This window comes from Hesperophylax consimilis, chromosome 5 (genome assembly GCF_061612785.1).
Source record: "Hesperophylax consimilis isolate HC1 chromosome 5, BYU_Hcon_1.0, whole genome shotgun sequence".
Classification (NCBI taxonomy): Eukaryota; Metazoa; Arthropoda; class Insecta; order Trichoptera; family Limnephilidae; genus Hesperophylax; species Hesperophylax consimilis.
Window position 1 is genome coordinate 18,087,886 of NC_142840.1, and position 20,292 is coordinate 18,108,177.

The window sequence follows — 20,292 nt, forward strand, 5'->3', positions numbered from 1 at the left end:
CTGCAATCAGGAACAGAATTAATCGATTCTGACTAGCTTGGCCCATCGCAGTGCTGGACTTTCCGCTATTGGTTGACGAGCCGCCAATAATAGGAAATCTATCGTTTGCTGCAATGTTCGCTTGCCACACTAGCTCTCAATCACGTGCTCTCTCAGGCACTTTTTGGAGAAAAAAATGCATCGGGCCGCTCGCGAAATCGTGACGTGGCTCGAAGTCTAGTTGGCGTCCGAAAGAAATGATCTCTTTAACTTTTTACTTAATAATTTCCTCGTACGTTTATATATACGAGTCAAATAAGAGTGTAAAAATTTGATTAATTTTTACAGTAAAAATGTAGTAATTAGTAGGTAATGGTAGAAAAAGTTGGGGACGCCCGAGGAAGGTTTAACGCATTATCTCGGCACTGAAATGATTTAAAAAGTCGAATTATTGACCAACTAATGTAGTTTTTTACAGTAGGTAAAAATGTGGTATACATCAGTGAATAGTTGAAAAAATCGGGGTAAAAAGTCAATCTACAAAAACTCTGCGCTGGAATAATATACGAATTCGAATTAAAGTAGATAAAAAAACAAAGTTTTTTTAATAGTACAATATGGTGTTCAGTAGTGAAAGGTAGAAAAATTCGGGGACGCCCCAGGAAAATATGGCGATCAAGTGGCGACAAACGACCAAGTGAAACAAATACTTGAGTACAGTAAAATTAGGCTTATGTGATGATCGAAGAAAAGAGTGAAAGGAGAGTGAAAAGAATGATGTGGAAGGAACATGCCGCGATCAAGTGAAAAAAATACATACGTACATATTATGTACTTCCATCTTAACTACACCCAGTTTTAAGCGACACTAGAATTTACAACCTCAAAACTTTACTCCAAACGCCGGGTACACGAAACAATAAAATATAATTTTATCTTTCCTCACACTAATGTAGGTTTGTACATACCACTACATACTTTAAATACATCACAAGTACATACTTTTAACCACCGTTGAATTTGGCAGCCACCTCTGGTCTGGAGCCCCAAAGTACTTAAGTACGTAAAAACCGTGACAGTATAATAGATTCCCCTGCCTTAACAAACGAATTACATTCTCTAGAGCACAGTCGTCAGGTGGGAACGCTGTCCTTGTTCTACAGGTATTTCAATGAAAGATGCTCCGAGTAATCATTTACCCCTTCAGCACTTGTGCATGGTCAGGAAACATGACTAACGCGGGCCCAACATGTAACTTAGTTTGGTATTTTTCTCACGAGTACGGTTCGTTTCTACGACTGGTTTTTGGGTTCAACGATTCGGCTTTGGGAAGATTTTCGTGTTTCCTACCTCCTAAAATATGGGTATCTTCAAAACTCATTTTCAAATTCTCATCTTCTCAAAAAGACCTTCTCCACAGCATCCCTCAAGACGTCACAGGCCTTGGGAAATTATTTTGTCCTCTGGGCCTTCTTTGTGGAGTTAATATTGAAAAAATACTTGTTGAATTCCATGTTGAAATTTATTTCGGTATTAATATGTTACATTATAAATAAATTGTATTATTCCTTTTAGTTGTAGTTACAAGTATTTGGGCTATTTTGGTTTGGGAAGAAGAAGGAAATGGGAAAGGAGAAGGTGGGGAAGAACTAGGCTATTCACATGTTGTCACCAAATAAGGCTAAAGGCAATTCAAGAAACGCTTCGATCCGAATGGTGGTCTTTCAGGACTTTCACCAACAACGTTGCTTTTTGCAACACTTTGATTAAATACAATTCTTTATTCTCAACACTTTTCCTGTCATATTCCCTTATCACGATAGTTTGCTAAATGAGACTTTTCAATTCAATTGTAATATGTACAAGCCGCTAGTAAATAACCTCGATTCTAAATCATCAATGCATAAGTAACACTGCAAATATTCCTGGGATTTTCCCTTTTGTTCCGATCATTAGTTTTAATATAATAGTTAGTATAATATTACTACCACATTAACACATAAATCATTGCAAATGCATTCCGAGAAGCTGACGCCAATTGTATTGCAATAAATCCAAATGTCCCAGTGAAAAATAGGCTTCTAGGTACGTCACGACTTTCTGGCCAATCACCGCTCTACCCCTGGTTTAGCTAACATTGTAAGATTAATTTTCTTTGTTCTTGTAGCGAACCTTCGTTGTAGATATTTCTTTAAGGCTGTCAAAACAACAAATAAATTGGACAAAGGAACGTGGAGAAGACTGTATTTTTAATTGTGAACCTAATCTGTATCAGTTCCACATAAAATGAGTCATCATTGTTTACCGTTATAACCATATTTAAAGTTTTGCTAAAGTTTTAGTATTAACCCTTCCGGAATCAACCCCTGCCGCGGCAGATGTTGTGACTATGACGTATGTAATGAGTTAATCATATCGTCAGACTACACTGTTAATCATGTTTCTCCGTATTATACAACTTTACTGGAGAGGGCGAAATAAGGATTTCTTCACAAATCAGTTCATTTTCTAATTTTCCGAACAAAAAATAACGTTATTAAGTATTATCTAAAATTTAAGGAAAATTACATAAACTGTTAGTCATTCCTTTATGTTTACAAGTACAATGACCAGTACAATTTTTTAAAAGAAAACATTAGGAAAAATCTAAAAAAAAAAAATTTGGAGCAATTCACAACCATTTTTAGGCGCAAAGCTTTCCTGCACTGGTACACCTGGGAAGGTATAGACGAGATGGAGTTCACTGAGGCAGAGAGTAACATGAATGATCTGGTTTCAGAATACCAACAGTACAAGGAGGCCAGTGCCGAAGAGGAGGGTGAATTCGAGGAAGAAGAAGAAGGCGGAGAAGACTAAACGAGCACCATTTTATTTGTTATATTCCAATAACGGATCTTTTAACTTAACACCTTTCAATCGATATCACAATCAATTCATTCAATTTGTATTAATTTGTTTTATTTACATTATTATTTAATATTATTTTACTTTGGTATTCGAACCACCCTTACCTGCAAAGACTAAGGACAGGTTAGTTCAGAAAATTTGAACAATCTTTTGAATTTTCAAGTTTTGTGAAAGTTCTTTTCAAGTTCTATTATTATTTCATTACTGTCAAGTAGTGGCCATGAGTAGCAAAACTTGAATAGGACTTACGCAGAACGTGAAAATTGATGAATTTTTCAAATTCAAGAAAAAACCTATTTTGTATTTCACGTCTAATATCTTATAATTTTATGAAACTTGTGTATTTTTTTCTGATGCAATTAATAAAAAAAAACAGAATTTGATTTTATTTGTCTTCGTCAAAATCCTGCTTGTTTTTTTAAACAAATATTTAAAATTAATACGAGACATCTGTAACTGATCCAAAGATATTGGTATGACATTTTTATACAGTAAACTAGAAGATATGAAACTTGTCATCGTTTAGAAAATCAGATCATATTTCAGGATCCTCCTCACTGTATAAATGTATATCTTTAATAGTGTGCAGCGTTTATTGCTTTTTCAATTTATTTATTTGTTTATTGCTTTTTCAATTTATTTATTCTCTTTCAATTCTCATCAAATACATTTAAGTGTGGTTATACCACCGGCTTCGGAAAGTTTGAATCGATAAATTAAATCTCGTCTTAATATTTAAAAATCACTGTGTTTATACACGCTAATCTCCGAAACCGCCCAACCTATTTCAATGAAATTTTGTGAACATGTTTATTTGTATGTAAGCGATTCTAGCTAGAAATATAAGATAGTTTTGGACCCGATATGTGGCGGTATTGACGAGATCTAAAAAAAAAATCACCTTTTTTTTCTTTCAGATTTCTTATCCAAAAATACACACAATCACAAATTTTAACTTCCCTGCATAGAAGGCGGTCTCTGGCAGAATAAAATCTTATATTATAAAATGCATTCCAAATGGTTGAGTTAAATTCTAACTGGTTTCTAATCTTATTTTATAAAATTTCAGCCTGCGTATTCCTGTGCTCGAAAAATAGTCGACCGATATCGTAGAAAGTTTGTTGTTATAAGTATAAAGCTTGTTGTTATTAGTGCGAAGAGTGCTTAGAGATTTTTAAATAGTAGAAGAAGTAGGCGACGCCTGAGGAATACTTTGCGCAATGTCACGAAAATAATTCCTATTTTCGAAAATAATTATTTTCCTGACTTTACCTGGCAAGTGAAGGAATTAATTCACAAGCTTGAATTTGACTGGCAACATTTTTTTGTGAATATTTGGCACCGTTTCCGCCGAGTAATTTCATTGCTGGAATTCTCGCCATGTGAAGGAAACGACGACGATTTGGTTATGTCACATAATCAAAGTGATTGACTTGTTTTTTTTTACTTTTGGGCAATTCTTGTTGTTAAGAATGATTGTCCGCGTTCCATCGTAATACTTTGGTGTGAGAAAACATCAAAATAAGAACTTCCACCATTTTGTACGGTATATTACAATTTTACTTTTAAAAACAAAGTAACATTGTAATATACCGTAAAAAATGGTGAAATGAGACGAAGGCCCCTAAGAAAGACATTAGCAATAGCTAAGCATTGCGGGGATCCACTGTTTCCTTGTAACTTAAGATACTCTAATTATTTTGTAGCTAATTCAGGAAATCTTCATTGCTCACTTCTGAAACCCATAAATATCACAGAAAACAAAACAAACCGTGAAACGCTTTTTCGCCAATTTCTAACATTATTTGGTTGTCCGTTTAATAGTCCATAAACTCGATATTATATACTTTTAACATCTGACATAATTTCATTTTCCTATGCAATTTATGTAGATGTTAAATTGTCTGAAAAAAAGATTCACTTGGAAAATATTCGAATCGTAAATCTCCGAACTTACTCCCTTTTTATCTTCACGTGAAAATACAATGTAAAATGAAACGTTTCATTTTCTCTACTTAAAAGTCACGTGCACCTGAACTATGCCATATTTCTTTCCACTACCCATGCCATATTAACGGTCCGGAAACCCGTTTTTAAAAGAAACCGCTCCAAATACAGGTGGCAAGAGCTCAACCCACTGAGAAGCAAATCCCTAGAAGTGCATCGGTAGTTTATGCCGATTTGGGTGCAAACTGAAATAATCTTGAACAAAGAAACATTTGTGTAGTGGGCGTATTTTTTCCAGAAACAAATAACGGTTTTTCTTTACCTTTGGTGAATTTCATAAAATAATTAAATTATTTCTTGAATGGATATTCAATTTTTTCGGCCTAGATTATTCAATCGGTATAGATATGAATCAAACGTAATAATAATATGAAGTGTGATTCATATCTATTTTCGTAATATATTGTCTGTAGCTAACAGACAATATATTGTAAAAAACATATAAGTTACTAGTTTGTATCTAATAGACAATAACTTAACGCAATCAGATTCAACCCACCTGCTCATTAGTCAATAATATTTTTTAAAAAAATATTTAAAAAGATATTTTATTTTTTTGCTTCCGTGATGCTGCGTTAAAATGAACTTATATGATGTACAGGTAGATTAAAATATTAAGCAAAGGACACAATATTGGGAACACTTAATGTAATGTAATAATGTAATAATTTGGTATTTATTTCCGTACAGAAAAAAAAAATATTTTAAAATGGGCGGTACCATACCTGCGGGGATCTGATCACTGGGGACACTTCTAGGAATTATTTTGTTCATCGGTTTCAGTAATATGAGCCAGGCTGATTCTAGGCGAGTAGAGGTGTTTTTAAACGGAATGGCAAGATTTATCGGACTATATAAATCCCCAGCAACAGCTGCACCATAGACACAAGGCAGAGGCGGAAATTTAAATTGAATTTTATGCAGAATTTATCGACGTCATAAGGACCGTCATTGGTGACGTCATGTGGCGGTGACGAAATGAAATAATGCCAGAAGGAGGTGAATGTTGGGGCTGTTGAAATTTTACTGAAATTCGTGCGTGCTGGAAGCGATGGGACTGAAATAATAAATTTACGTGTAAGGGAGTCTTGAGACTAAACTCGGCTTTTCATGGGATAGGAAGGGTTAAAATTATGCTATAACTTGAAACAGACAGTTGTTTTAATATACTTACTTAGGCTAAGTGGCGTTGCAAGAAACTTCCAGACCCCCATGATGAATTGGGCCCCAACTCGTTTATTTCACGATAAAGTAAAAATTTGTAAATTTCGTCCAATAATTAAAAATTGGTATAATATTAATTTATATCCCGAAAATAATGTAGTGAATTCAAAAGCACATAACTAGTTACATATGGCTCTATACTATTCGGTTAACCGTTATATCAAGGAAGTGAATTAAGAAGCACATAACTCATTGCATCTGGCTCTATACTATTCGGTTAACCGTTATATCATGGAAGTGAATTAAGAAGCACATAACTCGTTGCATCTGGCTCTATACTATTCGGTTAACCGTTATATCAAGGAAGTGAATTAAGAAGCGCATAACTCATTGCATCTGGCTCTATACTATTCGGTTAACCGTTATATCATGGAAGTGAATTAAGAAACAGATAACTCGTTGCATCTGGCTCTATACTATTCGGTTAACTGTTCTACCAATGTAGTAAATTCAGAAGTACAAAACTCGTTACATCTGGCTCTTTACTATTCAGTTAACCGTACTACCAATGTTGTGAATTCAGAAACACATAACTCGTTACATCTAGCTCTATACTAATCGGGTACAAGAGTCCCAACTCCAGACTTTGAAAGGCGGGTTTGCGTACCGCCGCCCCGGGAACCATTTATTGGATAACCAACACCTCTGCCATAGGTACCCAAGTAGTTCGGTACTTTTGGCAATTTGTCCGACTCCTGAACACACTTATCTCTAGATTCCTACCCACACCTAACACATGTTTCCTTCCCAGAAAGACAAAGACACTTCACAGAGCATCCTCAAAGTTGACATAGGCCATGATTATTATTATTTTTTATATTATACGGAAATGATTATCCACTTTCTGGGGTTAATGTATAAAAAAAAACTACCCGGATCCTATGAGACTATGGCATCCCCTGTCAGGATTTTTTGTGAGGCTGAGGAAGTAATGATGGGAAGGAGGATTAGCAAAGGAAGATGAAGATTAGGAAGTACCGAGCTACGGATAAGACCATTTTAAGGAATGCGAAAGTTTCGATTGTGGTCTGATAGTGGTCTTTCATGAGGGCGATGCTGAGGGTGTCTTGCCTACATAATAAATGTACATTCTTTATAACAATATGATGAGTCGAAGTTAACTGATTAAAAAAAAACTCGTGGAAAAAAAGTTTTTTTTAAAGGTTATTTACATTTTGAACTGTGATAAATTACAGGGTTATTTAAGGATGCATAATAACAATTATACTTGTAGAATATGGAATTTTGTAACAGAAAAACGGATATGAGATGACAATTTTTAATAAATGCATAAAAGTGACAAAATCTCACAAACTAAGGATATCTTACAAAAGTCATATTATTTATTACTATAAATTATAAGTTGGTCTATCAGCCCTTCAAGGGATAAACTTGACTTTTGGGACATTCCGTATGTTATAGGTAACGCAATTGTCCTAATTTAATTTCCTGATTTTTGAAAGTTTGACACAATTACTCCGTGTTCTTCAAGGTACAGCAATCCATGGTTTGTCAACGTAAATTCGGCTTATTTTTGCTTCACAAACGTCAAAGTCACGATGACAAGACGCCATTTGTAAAATTAAATTATCTTCCGACAGGTTGGTGACTTTTGCGCTACCTTTTACACGATATTACACAAATAAAGACAAATAAAATGATGATCACGTTCCAATAATGGAAACCTATCAATTTGAATTGGGTTATTTCCCAGCGCCACCAATAAATTTACGACCCTGTTTAACACAGTTAAAATCAGAGACATAAAATACCAGTCGTAATATTGTAATATGGGATACACGTAAGATTTGGTTTAAAACGGTTGAGAGCGGAAGCCCAGGTGTTCCCCAACACATAAACTGGTCATAAAAGCCTCTTAGCGGTCCGCGATCTCACCGAAGGCTGTAAAATAGATAAGCCATACAAAAATGCGTCAATTTGTATGCATTCTATGGCCCTAATAACGATTGCCTCCGCCATAACCAGCTTTATTGAAATCCCTCCGCGTTGAAGATGCGTACGGAAAATCTGATATGGGTTGTATTTATTACTTGCAATACTTTCGGATTCATATTTAATTGGTACTTACCGCTATCCTGACATAAAATTATGATTCTTTTATTGGTAACAGGTACATATGTGTAATCGTTCAAAATTAAAAGTTTAAGGGCCCTACTAATAAACGTGTTAACAACTGGTAAGTAACTATTAATATAGGGCAAATGTTTATTTATTAGTTAAACTTTTAACATGTTTATTTTTAATATGTTTGTTCGATTTTGCATTAAGTACATTTTAGTTGACTAAGCGTAGCAAAGTCCTGTGTTTACTCGAATATTGAGCATTTATTCTATCTGTAAATTTGTTTGTTACGTTCCGGTTCCGGTTCAAGATGTCGGCCGTGTTGAATACTACTTTTAATACTGCCAAAACTGTCAAATTGTAACACAATCAACAAAAGAAAGTTTGAAAACAGGATTGTCATTGAGATGGTGATATTTCTTTATATAAATTATAGAATTCCTTATTTAAAATAAAATTTAAAAAAATGTTACGTAATATATTAATTGTTTTTTAACAAAGTAGGTGGGTATTTAACTAACTACATACAAATCTTATATTTTTACAGTAAATTTTGTTTTAGATTTATTCAATAGAGTAAATTAGAAATATACATTTTTGGCCAACGTGGTTAAATTTAGTTTAAATTTCTACGCTAGGAACTATCCCGATCAAAAAAAAATTTTCCCCTGAAATAATTTGTAGTAAGAAAACAAGTTTTAAATAATTTCAGTATCGCTTTGGTGAAAGACCACGAATCAAAACTTTGCTTGAGTTGGCTTTAGTTGTATTTGCTGACCAAATCTGAAGTCAGGCACTTCCAAAACTTTCACTTCCTCACCTTTTTCCCATTCATTCTAAATTTATTCTCAATGCAAGTACACTGGCTCTGTATCTGAATTACAAGTGGTATTGAAATAAAAATAAAAGTGCAAAGTTAATCGTTGTGGGAATTTCTCTTAATGTTGTTTTGATTGATATGGTAGTTAAAATAGAAAAAATATTCAGAAAAACTACTGCAAATAATGGCTCACGGAACGAAACAAAATCAGTGACGCTACTAAAAAATTAAGTCCATAAGCATGTTTGCGACAATACTGTTGTTGAGTGAAGACGTCTGCTCTGTGATATTCCACTATTTACTACTTTTAGTATTCACAACAATAAATTTGTACCTACTATATTACACTTTGTTTACCAGTGAACATAAAGTCTGTGGGGTGACCATCTTTAATTTGCCATTTTATTTATTTATTTATTTATTTATTTACACATATACGGCACAACACGTGCCATTAACATAATTGACATACTTATAATAGTACAACAACATGAAGAATAACAGTATAAATGTTAGTAAAATTTAAGAAAATAGGTAAAAAGTAAGGTAATAAGTAGTGTAAAAAAACTATAATGTATAAAAGTAAATTGTAAAGTGAATAGTTTAAAATATAAAATATTAAAGTACAAACCATAATTTATTAGGAAAAAGTAAAAATAAAAATAAAAATTTAAAGATTGAAATAAAACAATAAAATGTACCAATAAGATACCTTTCTCAAGGTACCGACAATGATTTAAATATAAAAAGTAATAAATCCTGGATTATGTTAACCGATATGATAAATTTTACAAGTACTTATGATTTCAAGTGCATTAATAGTTTTAGAAGTACTGGTAGGCATATTATGTTTACATAATGTATTTACGTGGTACTAGCAAACAAATTTAGTTTAACGCATCTTTTGTATGAAGACAGATTACCGGCAGCGTGATCAATATTAGCATATTCATTGCCTAAAATATGCAAGCGATTTATGGTTGAGTTTTGTTCTGCGTTCGTCATAGTATTGTCACAGTGGAAAGGTGTTTTGAATCGAGTCGGTCTACTAGGTACATGGTAATTTATTAATGAGAGCAATTCAGGGGAGTCAAACCAGTTATTGTTTATTTTAAATAAAAAAATAAGATCATTGAGTATTCTTCTATCTTTTAACGATAAGAGTCTCATTTTTTGTAATAAAGATTCATAGTTTATGTCAACCGCGGGAATACCTAATTTTAATTATAATTATAATAATTTGTGAGTCACATTATTATAATTATATACAATGCCTAGCAATCAGAATCTGGTGCAAACTAGATCAAAAGCATTGGATTCTCCATCTAATGAGGATCAATTTGGAAAAATTGTTAAATACATGGATAAAAAAATGGACGATGTTAAGCAACAAGTTTTTGCCAAAATTGAACTCGAATCGAGTACTTTGAAAAAAATCTTGAATCGGAGATATCCGATATGAGAAAAAGTATTGAATTTATCAGTAAACAATATGATGAAATCACTATGAATATTGGAAACATGATGCAATTAAACAAAATGTTGATTACTTAGAAAACGCAAATTCTATCAAAGATTTAAAAATTAAAAATTTAGAAATTCCTGTAGCTGAAATGGAACAACAAAACATAAGCTATAATTCTGCTGAATCGTCTGGGGTAGAAACTTTGATGGGAGAAAATCTGTGGAAACCCTTGTAAGATTGATAAAACAACTTGACATTCCGATTGAACCAGGTAGAATCAATAAAATTACTTAATATCCTAATAAATCTATCAATAAACCTGGAGCTCAGAAGATGATCATTCATTTCAAAGATGACAAGTCTCAATCTGAATTTCTTAACGCACGCAAAAAAATTAAGCAATTGAAGGAATGTAAAGTATGCATTGGTGAAGTTTTATCCTCTTATTCAAAAAACATTCTTTGGAAAACGAAACAAAAAGCTAAAGAAGCTATGTTTCAATTTGTATGGTTTCGTAATAATAAAATTTGTGTGAAAAAGAACCCGGAACAATCCTCAAGAGTTCTAATCACTAAACACGTGGATGACTTGAATCAATTGTCTTAATCATTACTCAGAGACTGTCATTTTTATCTAAAAAATAAATTAAATGGATGATATCTACAACATAATTGATTTGGCTGACAATAATGAACCTAACATAACATTAGAAGATTCACATTCTTGCAAAAATTGAATTTTTTGAGGGATTCAAAATTTTCTTTATTGTGCATGAATATTAGAAGTTTAAGCAAAAAATTTTATGAAACTGTTACTATGCTTGATTGCATTAATCATCGTCTAGAAGTACTAGTCTTCACAGAAGCTTGGCTTAGCAGTTTGATTTATATGCCTATCATTCCTGAGTATGTAGTCTACAAAACAAAGATGAACTATTTGCACAGTGATGGAGTAGCTATCTATATAAAGCAAAACATTCAGGTAACTGTTGAGAAAATTTCTCTCCCCAATGCCAACTGCTTAAAAATGCAATTTTCCAATACAATATGTTTAATAACTATATATCGGTCTCCATCTCAGACTAATATAGATAACTTTCTCGATTCGTTGGATGAATTGCTTGACTCTATATCCTCGCAATATAAGGAGATTATATTATGTGGGGACTTAAATATTGATACTCTAGATTTGAACAACATAAAATCATAAAAATATCTATCAATTCTAGCATTTCATGGTATTAAGCCCATAATAAACTCACCAACAAGAGTAACTCCTAACAAATCTAGTTGCATTGATCATATTATGGCGAAATCAAAATTAAAACCACAGGGAGCAGCTTTTACTACTGGCATAACGGACCATTTTGCAATTTTGATGAATTTTATGAGCTTAACTCTTAAAAATATTTCAAATAATAATGAAAAACCAAAACTTATTGTTGACAACAACCTTTTGAAGACCATTACAAAAATTAAAGGAGGAATCCTGGGATACAGTACTATCAACGAAAGACGTCACAGATAATTTCATTAAGTGTTTGAAAACTCATGTGCAAAGTTGTACGTCAGTACAAACTGAGAAACATTACAGAAAATATCTAAAACCATGGATAAATGTTGGAAAAATCAAATGCCTCAGAACACGTGATAAATTGCACAATAAATGTAGAAGAGAAATCTATAACAAAGAACTGTTGGAATACTATAAAAGATATCGAAATTGGTTTACAAAGATAATACGAACAACAAAACAAGCACACTACAGAAGAAAATTGGATGAAGTCAATGGTAACATTAAACAACAGTGGAAGATTATAAAGGAGGCTATCAACCTAAAAAAGGAACAAACTATCATAAAAAAATTGAAAATTAATAATATTATTACTTCAATGGAAGAGAGTCCAAATACAATAACTAATCATATAAATAACTTCTTCATTAACATTGGTCCAAGCTTCGCTAATAATCTGTGCAGTGCTATGTGTCTTGTGAATGATTTTAAATCTGAACATCACGTTACAGGGGACAATTTTTATTTTAAACCAACTAGCATTTCTGAAGTCATAAATGTGATAAATGATTTAAAAATGTCTTTCTCGTGCGGTATTGATTCTTTAAGTGTTATGGTGTATTAAATGCATGTATCCGAATTAGCTGGTCCCATATCTCACCTTGTAAATATTAGCTTCAAGAGTGGGTTGTTCCCTTCTCATTGTAAGAAAGCTAAAGTAATTCCCCTTTTAAAAGGTGGAGATCGTCTAGATGTCAATAATTACAGACCTATATCCTTACTCAATACTCTTTCAAAAGTAATAGAGAGAATGGCTAAGTCGAGATTGGTATCATTCTTAGAAACATATAATATACTTTTCAGTATATTATATGTTATAATCAGTTTGGTTTCAGAGAAAATATAGGAACAAGTGATGCAGTGTTGAGGGTATTGTCCAAAGTTATTAGTGCGTTAGACTATGGAAACAAAGCTTTGGCTGTGTTCTTAGATCTATCAAAGGCATTTGATACGGTGTCCCATAGATTACTCCTCAAAAAATTATCTTCTCTTGGCATTCATAGTACAGTACTAGGCTGGTTCACATCCTATCTAAGTGATAGAACGCAACAAGTAGAGATAAATAATCGCAATAGCAAACCAACCTCTTTTGGGGTTCCGCAAGGTAGTGTGCTTGGACCAATATTGTTCTTAATCTACATAAATGATATGTGTAATTTAGATATTCCAGGTAACATTGTTAGTTTTGCAGACGATACTGCTTTAATATTTGAGGGTAAAACCTGGAGAGATGCTTTTAACAAATGTGACTTAGGATTAAAAGCAGTAAAGAGTTGGCTGAATAATAACATCTTAACTTTGAATACAATAAAAATTAAATATGTGATATTTAGTATATCATCAAAAATTCAGCCTTCTGACACTCATAATCTAATTTATACATAATTGTCTGCTAAATTGTAATTGCCACCCCTTGGAAAGTGTAGATTGTATCATGTATCTAGGTGTAAAGATTGATAAATTTTTAAGATGGAATGACCATAACAAAACATATCAGGAGACTTACATTTATTTTTAAAGAACTGCGACACATATTGGACAAAGAGAAATTAAAAACTGTCTATTTTGCCTTAGTCCAATCTCGACTTTCTTATAATATAGTATGCTGGGGATCATGTCTAAAGTCCAATGTTGAACCACTTAATATTACTCAAAAATTGATCCTTAAAGTAATGTACAAAAAAAAATTCTGTAATCCATCCAACCTACTTTATAAGGAATGTAATGTTATGTCTATAAAACAGCTATATATCACTCAAATACTTTGTCGATTTTTTATCAATATTAAATTTGCTGAAAGAACACAACAAATGCGGACAACTAGAATTAGCTCTACATTGAACTTTGTGGCTGTAAATACTAAAACTTCTTTTGGTCAAAGAAATTATTTATATCAGGCACCACTTATGTTTAATATTCTTCCAAATCATATTAAGTCTAGCAATTCCTTAATTAGATTCAAAAATTTAATTAAGATTTTTCTATTGACAGACAATTGTCTTAATATTTTTTCATCCTTGTCCTTTCTTAAATAATAAGATTTTATATAAGTCCCCTTTACTAAAAACTGAATGTCACCCTATCTGTCTTTATTATCTACTTTGCTTCTTCTTTTGAATAATGATTAATGATTAGTTATGGTTCAAATATTGTTACAATATACTGTCAAATTACCCATCTGGTAACACATCTAATACTTATTTTTTTATTTAATTTTGAAATATTTTGTGTTTGTATGTAGAATTACTTTATGTTTGTGATTACTCTTATGTTTGCTTCACTATAATGTAAATTTTTAACCTCGATACAGGCTCAGTCCTAGTGAGGTTGATTTTTATGAGAAAAAAAAGTGTTTTATGTATAGTGAGATGCAATAAATAAATAAATAAATGTTAAATCCTCATAAAAGGTCAAAAACTCCGTTAAAACTTCCTTTTCATTACTCATGCCGGATATATTATGTTTTTTTATGCGTTCTCACACAACTACGCACGAGGGCGCTCTAGGCAGATAGTAAAGTTGGTTAAACCGATCAACTAACCAACTTGGTTGGGCGGTTGGGTGGTTGGATTTTAGTTGGATGCTCTGACGATACATCCATTGAACTGATAGCCATGCCACCTCATTGTAAACAACACACCTTCACACGGTTAAGCTTTACGTTCAACCCAACCAAATTGAATGGTCTGTAGGGCTTGTTTACTGATGATCTATTGTTAGCAAAGTCTTAAACCGATAGCAGTTTTGACCATAATTATAGATTTCTACTATAAATGCTAATTAACTTTTTTTTCATGATTTTTAAAATAACGAAGATCCTGCGCCTCGCCCTATAGTACCTACCGTCCTGTTTATCAGTTCATTTTATTTTATTTCTCAAAATTTTCTAATTTTCATCTTTTTTAAATTTATCTAAAAATCTTTTTTTCTTCTAATACATACTGCATACTTAAATAATGCTTTTACTAACACTTAAATATGTCGATTAAATTGCAATAAAATGATTTTCTTTTACATTCATGTCACCTACCTCAGAAAATGTTACCCTAGTAAGGTAGATAATGATGTAAAGCATACAATTAAATTAAATAGAACAATAATTATTTTACCTACCAAAATTTTGTCATCATTTGTATGAAACGTAAAAATTATATTTCAATTGAACTGAAGTTCATATCGCTAATTTATAAATTGCTATTTTTTTAAGTACCTACTCAACGTCATTTTTTTCCTACTTTTCAGATTCCCATTGCATTGACGACCTATACAATATACATACTTAATATAAATCTATCGCTAATTATCTCTGGGATATTATACCTCCATTCAGAGAATTGATCCACCATCGGATGAATCCTTTTCATAATATTTCCCGTAGTTCAATGGTCACGCAGCTCAGCCAGCAGGTAAATTCTATGGGGAATGTGATTCCATTCAGTCGGCACCGGCAGATAAAATATGTACGACCCCTGTTCTATTCAAATAACTTTCTAGGGTCTTTTGAAGATTTAATCACTCATTGGTCAATGGATGCTGACCGTTCGTTCCTACCGAGTGAATGCGGAGAGGAAAATGAAAATATTATATAGCGTTTTCCAACATTTTTTATTTATTTTGCATTAATTAAATTTTGCTATTATAATTAACAATAATATAAAAATTTAATTGCGGTTATGGAAATTGCTACCTACATTATGAGAGGACTCAAATTTACAAACTAAAGCAATACTGAACAGTTTAGACCTCGCGTCTAATTTAAGAAATCAAAACAAATTTCCTCATAAACTTTAAGATTTTAAGATAGGTACTTACCTACTTAATTATAAATCATATATTTTACGCAAAATTTTCCGAAATCTCATGCTATTGTGCAATTTTTTAAAAGAAACGTCACTGTCTCAATGACAATTATTATTTCAAATATTCTTCAGGCAGCTAGTAATATTTCATATTAATGAAAAAAAACGTTCATACAGTCCATAAAAACACGAATATATCACATTTAAAAAATAATCTTTTAACGGAAACGGAACGCACAAACAAATTTATAGACAGACGACACGCAAAACAGTCGAGTTACAAAATGACTATATCTGTCTATAAAATAAAACTTCGCTACACTCTGCATCAATAATAATAAATTATCACATTTCTTTAGGGACCGGGCTTGTCCGTGGGCCATGAGTATGTACAAATTTTTCTTCAGGATAATCGATGAAAAATTTCAAATGGGGACTTTGTAAATTCGGTAATATATAGAAAATATAAGCAGGCAGATTGTATTGTAAAAACACTTTGGTAGAAGTTTGATAATAATGAGAAGTAGGTAATTCAGTTTCCCGTAATGGAAAATAATTCTAATATAGTAAAAATTCCCATTACTATTTGTACTTGAAAGCGTTTTTTAAGTACCTTTTTTCTGTATATTTGCCGTAAACAAAAAAAACATCAACTTTATTGATCTGTTTGTGGTCTATTGAAAGGTTTTGTGTAAATTAGATACCTTTTTTTAAAATTAGTAACATTCTTTATTTATTTTCGATTCACTTCTTATGTTATAACTATTCCTCCATGATTATAACCCTATATGAATTATTAATGCTATATTTACTATGATATGTTCACTGAGGTGTTCGTAGAAGGGCGCGTTCTAATCATAAAACGGATCACCAGCTACAGAACGCGACTAGCCACTAGCGAAGAGTCACTCGGTAAACAGTACCACGGCTTAGCTGGACAGGAGATATTTCTTTTTATCAGGAGATATTTTCGAAAAATGGCGCCACTAAAATTATCAAAGTTTTAATTGTTATTAGATACTGAACGGCGTCTTACAGTTCGACATCTGTCCATAATTGGGTGCTGGGAGCTGCGAGACGTATCGGAGGAGCCGTAGCGGGGGAGCAGTAGAGGGGGAGCCGGAGAGGGCGAGCACAGTGTTCTCATTACTCATACACTATCAGCTCACAGCTCCCGTTCAATTAAGTCGACTCTTTGAGCCGTACGAAAAGATTGAGCTGATACCGTGGCTCCCGCTCTAGAATGAGTCAGGCAGCACTGGACTTCTGCCAGGGTCCCATTTACATAGCTTTCCTGATGTCATAGATGTCTATTAACTTTATTTTATTTGTTTTCTGTATTTTTATTTCATGTATTTATTTAATAATTTTTCATTTCTATGTATTATCTTACAATATCTTTATATATACTACACCACCCTCCCGAGATGGGTAATAAACAAAAAGTCTAAAAAATCTTCTTTGGTATCAATTGCTAAAATATGATTAAACTTCCAAAAAAAAACACAAATTTTCACGATAAATATTTGAAAATATTTTCTGACAAAACATAATCATATTTCTATTTTCATTTAGACCATACACCAGTATTCTGGTGAAGACGATGTAAATAATAAAAGATTTGTTAGTTGATATCTATTTATAGAAAACGCTTAGGCTTTTTGTTCGTATTCTCTTTAAAAACAGACTAAGCCATCGAATATTGTTTTATTGAGAATAGCTGGTATTTGGTAAGCGGGGATCGGTTGGCTTTGAAAATCATCACTTTTAACATAATAGAGGCACAGCAGTCAAAGTTCACGAAATGTACAAATTGATGTGAATGGACGCGGTGTCAAAGCTTTGATCAAGTTAGACTCGTGTGTGCATACACATACAAAACGTCCCTTGTTTACAATCACGTACTTGTTAATAATAATTTTTATTATTTGTTCATATTCTTAAGTGTTCTGTGAAATAAAATAAAATAAACGGAACAAGAAAAAATAATAAGAACCCAGTATAAATATAACTAAATAAGAAATTTAAAAAATAATTTGAATCGTTGGTACATCGGATTGAAGATTATTGGTTTATGTCTTTCTCCAATGTTGTTCAATACTATATTCTAAAGTCATACGATGATTCCATGATGAGGACATTTTTGAATTTGTTGATCCTTTCCCTCATTCCTGCCATCCTGTTTCTTCTCAGAGCTATAAATCCAGGAGCTCGCGCTTCTGTGAACACATAGGTAATACAATGCGTGGTAAGTCCAAACATCATGCGGTACGCATTGTTGCATTGCACCAGAAGCCTTTCCATGGTTCTCGTTAAAAAGTAGTTGGCCCCGAGCTGTAGAGTTTGTAGAACCCTATTATGCTTTGAAATTTTAATTTTATCAAACATAATAATGACAGATTATCTTGAAACACATCAAATGCTTTAAATTTAATTTGTGCCAAACACTTTGAACTATTTTTTTTCTAAAAGATCGACAAACATTCCCGGGTTACGAATAACCTGACAATACTTAAAAATCTCCTATTCCCACTACAGTACGCGGAAAATGTTGCTTGTTTCGTGATGGAGGACTTAGCCAGCCGAGGAATTGAACACTCCACGCCTGGGTGGGACCCAAACGCTATGCAAACTCAGCCATTGATCGGTCGAATATGTTTTATAAAATTATAATAAACCATGAAACAACTATTTTGAACAGAAATTTTTTAAATTCATTTTTGTATAATCCGCACCACTGGATGAATTTATATCGTTTCTGAGATTGTAAGAATGGTAATTTTTTACGAGATGATGATGAAGAAGTTTGATCAATTTTGGCCTATGGCAGGTCAAAATCCTCCTGTTTGCGGTGGTCGAAATTATTTAGAATGCTTAAAATTAGTCGGGAGGAACAAGTGAGGAATTCTAGTAGCACTGAACAAACTGGAGGTTTTACTTTTGAAATTGCGGTTAAAATCCGGTCAAATGCCGTTAAACTTCATCTAACAAAGTATATTATTGTTTGACCCACTTCATACCATTTTTGACAAAAATACAATAAATTGATAAAAAAAACTGAGGTACATCAAATATATTGCCCGAGGCAGACTAGAATGCAGGCCTGAACGCACAACCGCCAAATTACAAAGTCTGTGCTATCGCTAAGTAAACTTCACTCTTTAAAATACTCTAATCACTCTGTTTATTTAATATGCTTGTAGTGAAACAACACACAAATCAGCAGCAACAACAAGTATCAATAACAATCGCCGCCATTTGCAAACCGTCGTTGCTCGATGGCACTGACTTAATCACGTGACACTTCAAAATTTGTCCCCCGGTTGATCACGTGACACTTCAAAGTCGGTTTTTCAATACAATTATAATACGTTTTTGTTAAGCAACAATATCAACCGCAATATTAAAAATACGAATTGAAATAATACAATGAATAAGACCATTTCAAATCTAAAATCTACTGCGGATGGTAAATAATTATAGTTACCAATCTCTGATTCGGCTAATCACTTAGCGCTCTAAACTCGAGGTAACTTAATTTAAGATTAACTAGTTTTGCATGAGAAAACCACCTCTATTTCCCATTAAGGTAATTCACTCAACTCATTCATCTAATTGGTTAACGATGTTGCCTCTGTTTAGGTACAAATGACAGTAACCGTATCCAGTTTCCGTTACCGTATTATATTCCGATATTGGTTGTGCCACTATATATTTGCTTTGTTACATAAGTAATGATAATATACCAAATGTAAATTGTCTTGCCTACGCAATTAAATATGTACATATTCAAATACTTCTCATGCTCTGGCGGCGCTTTGCTGGGGGAGAAATGTTGTTTTGATGAAGAGGTTGAATGAATTCGTCTGAAAGCATAATATACGAATATTTATGGAATTCGATGAACCTATAGGATCGTACGTATGTACTTGGTTACAAGCAGAATACAAAATGTGTTCGAATGAACTGTATGAAGATTAAACAAATAACACATTTTTTCAGGATTGTGTGAATATTTTTCAACCATTTTTTTTAAAGTACGACCCTCAAAATAATATTGGAACACATTGTTATAATCTGGCAAAATACAGAAGTAAAACCAAAAGCTATACCAATTTAAGCATTGTAGATAAGTACATTTTAGTATCGCCGTTGTGGAATACCACCATTGAGTTCATTTTTATAGTTCCGTTTTTTGTGTAAAATTACCCAAGGGCGCTGAATTTCTTCATTTTTTTTTTTTTTTTTATATTTACTCCACACAGGAGGCCCTGAAGAAAATAATTTCCCTCAGGGCCTATGTCATCTTTGGGGATGCTGTGTGGAGGGTCTTTTTGTGGAGAGGAAGGAGTGAACATGGGTCTTGAAGAGTCCCATGTTGTAGGAGGGAGGAAACACAGAGGCCGGCAGTTCGTTCCACAGCCGAGCTGTTGAAC